The sequence below is a fragment of the Gambusia affinis genome, linkage group LG08 (genome assembly GCF_019740435.1).
Source record: "Gambusia affinis linkage group LG08, SWU_Gaff_1.0, whole genome shotgun sequence".
Taxonomy (NCBI): domain Eukaryota; kingdom Metazoa; phylum Chordata; class Actinopteri; order Cyprinodontiformes; family Poeciliidae; genus Gambusia; species Gambusia affinis.
In genome coordinates this window covers 15,833,655-15,842,537 of record NC_057875.1, presented here as the reverse complement: position 1 = coordinate 15,842,537, position 8,883 = coordinate 15,833,655, and the positions used below count along the sequence as shown (strand labels likewise).

Below are 8,883 nucleotides of genomic sequence, written 5' to 3'. Positions count from 1 at the left end.
TTTAAAGCATAATGCTTTGATTGTTTTTTTGTGTGTGTGTTTGTGTGTATGTGTGTGTACTTTTTACATGTTCAACCAAACTGGTCAGATTTGACTGAAAGATGAATGGAGCTAAATACAGGACAAGTCCTGAAAGTGGATGCAAATGACTTTAACCATTTGCCTTTCACAAGGACATGTACAGCCACAACAAAAATGGGTTGGATCAAAATACACTATCTTTGTGTTACAGTCTCAGTCAAACTTTAAAAGTAACTCCTAAGAATTTATAATCAAGCCTTAAAAATTGCTGTTAACAGACACTCTCCGTTTCAGTCTGACTGATATTGAACTATTTTGCAAGCTATTTCAGTGTCTTAATGTGCATACCTTGTAGAACCATAACCCAAAAGGCTTAGCTGAATACAAATGTGACACTTTTCCGAATTTATATTCTTTTCCTCGTAATTGTGTGTGCCTTTGTGTTAGTTTATTTCATGAAAGTGCTTTACAACGTATGGTTGTAACATGACAACAGAGGGGAAGAACGTTTGGAAGGCATTGTAGAGCCCATGCAGTATATGTAGTACCTATTTGTGACCACGGGTGTCGCCAGAGCCCATTGCGTGGCAGCAGCCAGGGCAACCGCAGCAACCAGAATGTAGAGCCCGTTCTGCGCTCTCCATGTTGAAACGGAGCAAGTTCTCCGGCTGACTCCAACCGTCCGTGCGTCCCCCACCACCCCAGCTGGTTCCACATCGCCCTGCTATGACCCTTGACTGGGAATGGGTCTGTGAAACTGTATGAGTGCTGCCTTATCCAGAAAAACGGTAAGTTTGTCTCTTCTCTGCTACACAATGGCAGCAAAACGAGAAGGATAACTATTTTTAGTGACTCCGAATTATTCAACTACCATAGGTTTTTATGTGCTAACTTGTAGCTAGCCATGGCAGCTCCTGTGTCCGTTACAGGGAACGGGGAGGGTTTGTCGGTATTTTCAGACATCATGGACTCGTTGTATTTCGCTGTATTTTTTTCTGTAACATCACAGTGTATTTGGCTGTCTGATTAAGTGGTCAGGGGGGCTAACGTTAGAAGCTTTTCCCCCAAACTTAACCCTCACCTCCACATTAGCGGACCAAACCGTGCCCCATGCGGCTGCAGCTTTTCTTGCTGTCACCGTCTTTGCATAACAGGGAGTCAAGCTTGTGCACACGATTGCTAGGAAGCAAGGGCAATTTGCTTAATTTGTCTTTATGCGTATTCCGCTTTACTTTACTGTTACCATGTACTGTAGGTGCAGCAAGCAGAATTCGTAAACATGACCAATCGAAGCGCGTTAACGTTCCTCTGTTTTTACTGTAACAGCCCGTATGGCCGAACACTCATCGAAATAACCATACTCGTTTTGTTTACTTTCAATCAGCCTCATTTTGGTCTGTATTACCAAAATTCTCGCTGTCTGTGAATCCTTGCAGTGGCTTGAATTTCCCATCATGTTGCTTTAGATCTCAGCGGAAAATCTAGATAATTGAAATGAGATCTGTAGACATTTAAAGTACTAGCCTTTGACATATTTTCACTTTTTCTGATTCCGTATGTTGATCAACACCAGTAGGCGTCTGTACTTCCCTGCCTCTAGCATGAAGCTCTTTTTTAGGATTGTGATCATGCAATTAGCTGGGCAATAATTAATAGTGGCGTTTGTTTCTAGAATAAACGTTGGAGATTTTGTACTGGCTTATGTAACGCTCCAGAGTAAATGAAACGTCAATGCAGAAGTGCCAGGATTTTTATAGCCATGAGGTTTATTTGTCAACTGCAAATTGCAATCCTCCTCTTATCTTAGCGGAGTTTTTACTCTGTGTCCTTGAAAAATATGGTGTTGCTCCCTTTCACTGACAATTGTAAGTAGACAACCGATCAGCCAAAGATCATAATTTTTTTCCTTGATAAGCTGTAGTCAGTGATCAGTTATTCAGGTATTGAAAAATCTGATTTTCCTTTTCATTAAATGCATCAGATATAAGAAATCCCAATATTTTGAATGAATTTAATAGCATGCCTTTTTGAGTTGTTAGATTTAAGACTGCCACCCCTATCAAAGAACCTACAGCACATGTTTGTCCTTTCTGTTATGTTGTCCTTAAAAAATCTGAATGAATGTGCATTCAAATTAACAGGTTACATCTAAAATGAACCTACCAAGCCAACAGAACAAACAAGAAAAGTAAATTAAACCAGGAAACACCTGGTCGTTGCGTCTCAGTTATAATTGTATACTTGAGTTCAAGCGATGTCCTCAATAAATGAAGCAAAAATGCACAGGCGTTACTCTTGACCTTGATGTGACACGTTACCCACATGTCTCCTGTGGGGGCAGCATCACAAGCCCAGCTGTCCTGAGCTTCAGTGTCTCAGAAGAAGGTCAGAAATGACAGCAAAGTGTCTCTTCACATACCTTTCTCAATTTTTATCACAAAAACCTACTTAGCAGGTAGTTTTTGGAATTTAAAACTACTCGAGCATCACATGAAGGCTGAGGAAATCATTAGGAACAGGCCAGTGAGTTTACATGTCAGACCAAATTGGTCTGAGATGATTTCAGAAACTCTACAGTGGTAAGACAACTTAAGTAGAAACAAATGCACCAACATTGTGTACAACCTTCATCTTATCAGTTTCTCCACATTCCCTGCACAAATTAAGACAGAAGAGCTAATATTCTGTTTAATATCGACTTTTAATGAGATAACAAAGGGGGGGGAAAAAAAATTTAATCAGATTTTTAATCTGGCTGTACAAAGCATTCGGGAGCTCAGAGCTGCTTTTTCCATGATGAATAATGTCTGTGAGCCGGCTGAAAGAAGCAAGAAAAAATTCTCTAATTTCAGGAAGGACAAATTTAACTTTTTTGATTTTTTTTTTTTTTTTTTTCTGTTGCAAAAACACAGACAGCTTTGGTATAAAAACTACAGGAACACCTTCATCTGTATTAAAAGAGGTAATGAATAAAAGACTGGTAATTAATGTGCTAACTTTCATTGTCACTAATTCAACAGCTAACTTACTTTTTCTCTTATGTTACTCTATAAACTACAGACTAGCAAAAAGAGAGAGCGCTTTGTACTTAACTCTCGAAAACCTCAAATAAATGTGATCGGCATTTAGTTTAAGTATTTAAATTAAGATAACAGTGTTGGAATTTGTTACTCAAACTAAATGACCAAAAAAATTTATTAGGATGCAGGAGGTAGGTATTGTTGTAGGAGGAAATGATTACTAAAAGTCCTGGAAGTGAGCTCCTGGATGGTACCTGGAAAATAGCCGCAGACTGTGGAAAAACACAGGTTATGAAGATTTTCTCTTTGTGTTCTGCATTCATGCAATCTTTTTCAGACGGTAAAGGATTCATACTCTTTATTTTCACTCTGCTTTAGACTAGCATCAGTCATGAGTTTGTTTATATCTGCAGTTTCAGGCTGTCGATATCCGAGATGGCATCGGAAAGCCTTTCAAGGTCATAAATATTGTGTGACGAAATGGAAGTGGGTCATTAAATCATTGACAACATACTCTGTTAGAATTTGCATATCAGATTCCTGTGAGCCTGTGCTGCCTTAAATAGTATCAGTTGTAATGAGTCTTCAGATAGAGTAGATGCTCAATAACCGGATCATTAAACATCTATTACATTTTACTACTTGGCCCAAGCTTTGCTTATCTGTGAACACCTAATGTCTGGTTGTGTCATGTGATTGTCTGCCTTGTCCTAATCAGGTGGGGATATATAATGGTGTTGGGCCTTAAGCCTATCAAGTAGAACTGTGGCTTTGCTCTGCTGTAAATGACAAAACGAGAGAGTGTTGTTGTGAATGAAACAACGACAGGAAGGAAGCAGAAGGTTTGAAGAGCTGTTTAAGAAACGTTCAGTGGGTGGACGATGCCTATATGTATTAAATTCTGCTCTTTTATTGCAGGTATTGTGTCTTTAACCACTAGCTGCTGATCAAATTTTCATTTAAGAGTGGGGGTGTCCTGGTTTTCGAGGGGTTGAAGCCAATAATTCCCAGCTGTTGCAAAAGTACCCTTTCTCTGGTGTAGTTGAACCTCTACTTTTATTTTACGCTAAAGAATTTCTCTAATGATTTCACACAAAAAGCCTGCATGAATACTGAAAAAAAGAACATTTATTCTTTACAAAAATAAGCAAACAAGAAACTTTCTAGGGGTTTTTATGGGAAATACAGCCTTCCAACTGTTTGAAAGTGACTGCTCTTTTCAGTGCAAGAAGTACTACTTCTGGTTATATAAGTGGATCTGCACCTCTTCAGCTCCCTTGAGATGGAAATGCTTTCCCCGACATCTAGCCGGAGAATCTAGACTAAAACGTTCCATACAGAAACTGTCTTGCTACTTCAGGGCAGCAAATGATATTTAGTGGGCCAACATTTCCCTCCTCTGCAATTTTTTTTTTTTTGTTCTGCATTACCTTACAGCTGTAGTCAGGTCTTTGTGGGTGAAACCACTTATTTATGTCTCAAAATACCTCATTTTATCAACAAAAAAAAAGAGAAACATGTCTCTTTTATCTATCTAAATCAGAAATGCAATACATGAGTAATTGTTGCGTCTCTTTTTATATTAAGATAAAAATATAGTTGCCTTTTTTTCTAAATAATGTGAACGTCTAATGTATTTTCACTCGAGCTCACCTACCCATTAAATATTTTATAACATTCCATGCTAACTTCAAAAATAATTTGCTTGTTTACATTGTGACCTAACTTTGCAAAGTTTCTGTCTATTTTTATCACATAGCATTAAACTATGTGAACCATGTACAGTTATGTATTTGTGAAAATACATAACTGTATTATGTATTTTCTGTATACATATATGCACAAATCTATTTCAGATTTGTGCATATATGTATCGGTTACTTCATTGTTTTTTGTTTGTTAAATTCATATTATTGTCCAGCGCTTTGCGAACAAACTATAAAAAGGTGATAATCTGCTATTTTATGAGATAACATCCAGAGATTACAGCAAGGTTGTTTCAGGAATTTTTTTCTTGCTTTAGCTCTGATTTATTATGAAATGGGGGCTGCCAGGAGATTTACGTCATCAGCCTTTTAAACCCTCTCTTGGAGGGTCATCGTGCTGCTGTGTTCAGAATCAGATTAACCCTAATTTTTGGTTTCTGGCTGTGGATTTCTTTTTTTCAAATAATGAAATTTCATTAGCTGCCGACCTTTCAACCGATTATTAATTTTTTGCGTCTTTGCTGCTTTAGGAAATTAATTCTATCAGGGTGGAAATTTTGAGATTATAGGCTATATAAAGCTAATCAAATATTTATTCGGGTGGGAAGAGTGACACTTTTATGTTCCACAAAATGGAAACTTGTGACTCCAAACTTTAACTGTCCATGTCAAGCAATTCTAAGATAGCAAATCCTTTGAGATTGTCCTTTGGTTTCAGACTCTGGCTGTTTTCCACAGCATGGGATCATCATCTGACTGCAGTTTAAATGGGATACCCTTGCCAAAATTGTTCTTTGAGCTATCCGATGCTCAGCTTGCATCTATAAGAGTGAAAAGCTATAAACCTTTATATGTTACAATGGTTTCAAATGGAAACTGGCAAAGCATAATGCAGAAAAGCATGAATAAAAACCCTTTACGTTTTTGTGTGGCTGTCCATATTTGCTTTAATAGACCCTTTTCACAGGACACCTTCAGGAATTCTTGCCGTCTCAGTGTGATTAATGCGAGGATGGAGGTGGTGGGGCTGAAATTAACCTGAGATCATGCCAGAAATATGGTCTTTTATTCTGCAAAGGGTGGTTGTCACAGAGCCGACTTTGAGAGTGAGTGTGAACTGGGGACTTCCCCTAGCATTTACGATAGCCAATTTGCTTTTTGCTTGAACTCACACACGCACACACACACCCACACACGCACACACACCCCCACACTCAAACACACACACACACACACGCACACACACACACACACCTACACACACACACACACACACACACACACACAGTATTTGTCTTCCTAATTCTAATGCAGGAATACAAACAGCATAACCAGTTTGTCCATGTAGAAGTTTGCAATAGAAGTAGACAGTTATTTGGTCTTGTGGCTCAAAACCTCACCCTTGTATTTCATTGGTGGAACTCTAGAGGCTCATGGGTGTTTGGAACTCTTGTTTCCACCCTCAGCCACAAACACCTCATGCCTGGTGATTTCAAAAGGTCTTGCTACTAACCAAAGTCTTTCTACCTACTAGGCAGCCAACGTTCTCATGCTATAGTGCAAAGATTCCATCCTGCAACTAACCAGCCTTCCTCCCTTTTCCATCCATCTCTCTTGGCTGCATCAAGGTATGGATGAAAACATGCCCTCTAAGAGAAGTTAAGGAAAATGTTAAATATTACATATCAAGCTTTCTATACGGTAATTCTTATTCCAGGCACCCACGTTTCGCTCAGAGTTTTCATTCATCATGCTGATTGTTTTCTGGACTCATGTCCAAGTCAGCAGATAATACATTTCTGGACAGGATGTGGCTTTCACCCCCACTCCCCCACGACATCATCGCTCTTAACTTTCTATTGTGAGAGCTGGCAAACTGGCAGTGCCATTATGCAAATGTTGCTTACTTGTATGCTTAAATAAGAGCATGCAGAATGCTGTGTATACAAAATGAATGCAACAGTGTTTCATGGTTTTCAACCTTCGGGGCTTTTGGGTTTAACTTTTGCTTATATGAAGCTCATGAGGAGAAGTTGGACTAATATGCAATGAGTAGAAAGTAGAACAGTTTAAGAAAAGAGCAGAGCATCATTTCCGTGTGGCAAAATGTTGACTTTGTATGGTAAATCCGTCCCTAGAGAAGATTCTAAAACATCTGGTGTGGTTGAGGAAATGTAGGACAGCTTGAAGAGTGTTAGTGCTTCTGTAGCTATGGCAGCCTTCCACCTAAACCCTGTCACTTTCTGGGTCATGGTTTCCTTACTTCTAGTTTGCATACTTTGTACTTGCATATTTTTTCCCTTCTTTTTCTTAAGGGAAAAAAACCCTCAATAATTCTGAGTTTATGTTTACTTTGAGATACTTGCTCAGTATTTTGCTCTTGTGTTATGCTGTTTGGCTCCATCTTATCTCCACTTCTTCCTCTCTGTGTTGTGTTTGTTCCACAAGGCCTGTCATGTTTTTTGTTTTTTTTTTCTGTCATTTCACTTAGAATAGGGGTTATACATGCCTCACTGTTATTGGCTCCCCTTTTGCTCGGAGTTGGAATGTAAGGCACAGATTGGAAAGTTCTGCCATAACTTCCCTGTCCTTTTTACAGCTGTTGATTTTCCAGTTGATTATTACCCAAGCTTGGACTTTCTCACGTGAGTCAGTCTTGGCTTTCTGCCGTGATACTTCAGATTAATGCCACGTTATATTGAAGTGGAAATTTATGATTGTTCTTGATTTCTTGATTTCCATACTACACTGGTAGTAAACATCTTTGACTCCCTTAACTGTGGTGTGTCACTAGCATTTTGCTTTGAGTATATTTTCATTTGTTTTTGACTTTAAGATTTTTTTTTTAACTTTAAGACATTAGCTATATTTGTAGCACCTTTTATGTGACATTTATCTATGGAGATCTGGAGCTGTTAACTTATGAGCACATTTTACCTTCTCTGAGAACCATTCCTCCCAACGGACCATAAAGTTAATTTGTGCCTTTCTGGATAAAATGTGTGTTGTGAATTGTTTGGGTAGGATACAAGAATATCAGCTCAGCTCCTTTAAATTTGCCAGTTTTTACCCAGATTTATTTACCTATATTTATACATCAAAGTGTAGGTCTCCTACCTTTATCTGATTCTTGTTAAACTTTGAAAAAAAAGTGAACAAAAGCTATTAGTATTAGATCAAAAATTGTGAGATTTTGTTTTGAAGTATTTTACAAACAGGGAAAAAATATAAGTTTTTGTTTGTGACTGACTGTCTGATGTCAAATCAGAACCAATTAAGCAAATATTAACCGATTCCGATTTTTAGCTGAATGGTACTTCTGTTCTTAAACATACTACACTTTTCTTCATGTGCTGAGTGTCTCTTCTGAGCACTTACTTTGGATTGAATGTACAGTAACTGTCGGCTCAAATTGTTAGCTTTTAGCAATGACCAGAAAACTGCAATGACTGCGACCCTATTTGCAATCATTTCAAAATGTCAAAGTGTGGAATATTGCAATTTGCAAAGAACTGTTTGGATTATGTAATTTTTTTAGGGTATTATAATTAGTACAAGAACCAGGCATTTACACAGTGTATGGCAACAATATATTTGGACACACGCTATCATGCAGACCTACATAGTGCTGATGTCAATGTTCTTCACAACAGTGTTTTATCAACCAGTGAGCATTAGCTTGCTATGCCTCTAAAGCATTTGCCAAGGTAGTCGATGTCTTTGTGGTTAGCATGTGATTCATAAAACCTGTCCAATTTTTATTTTAAACTCTGATCCAAAGATCAATTAGTTAGATCTGGTGTAAAATATAAACTGCAGCGTTTGATGTCTGTAACTGGTCTCAAAATGTTGAAATGAAATTCTGCTGTAAATAGGGACATTGTGCTGTTCGAATTGCTCTGTGTGAATGTTTGTTTTCGTATGGAGTTTATCAGATATCCCAAAGAATCCAAAGTAATTTCACAAGCAAGACTAAAAGTAATTTTAAGTGAAAACACGGATAGAATCAGAAACGGGGATAATGCCTTCTTACCTGGGCTCTGGTTTAATGTTTAAATAAATTCACACTTCTGTTTTTGTAAATATTATAATTAGGTGTCTTCCAGATTCCTGCTGTATGACAACAATCTGTCCAC

At 38.0% G+C, this 8,883-nt stretch overlaps 1 protein-coding gene across 1 annotated transcript in view; it reads left to right on the top strand.

The window, feature by feature from the left end:
- Window positions 1–604: 604 nt before the first annotated feature.
- osbpl5 (oxysterol binding protein-like 5) overlaps window positions 605–8,883 on the top strand; it is a 39,361-nt gene continuing 31,082 nt past the window's right edge. The window contains exon 1 of the mRNA XM_044124953.1: window positions 605–809. The gene's annotated coding sequence lies outside the window, so the exon portion shown is untranslated. The remainder of the gene's footprint in view (window positions 810–8,883) is intronic.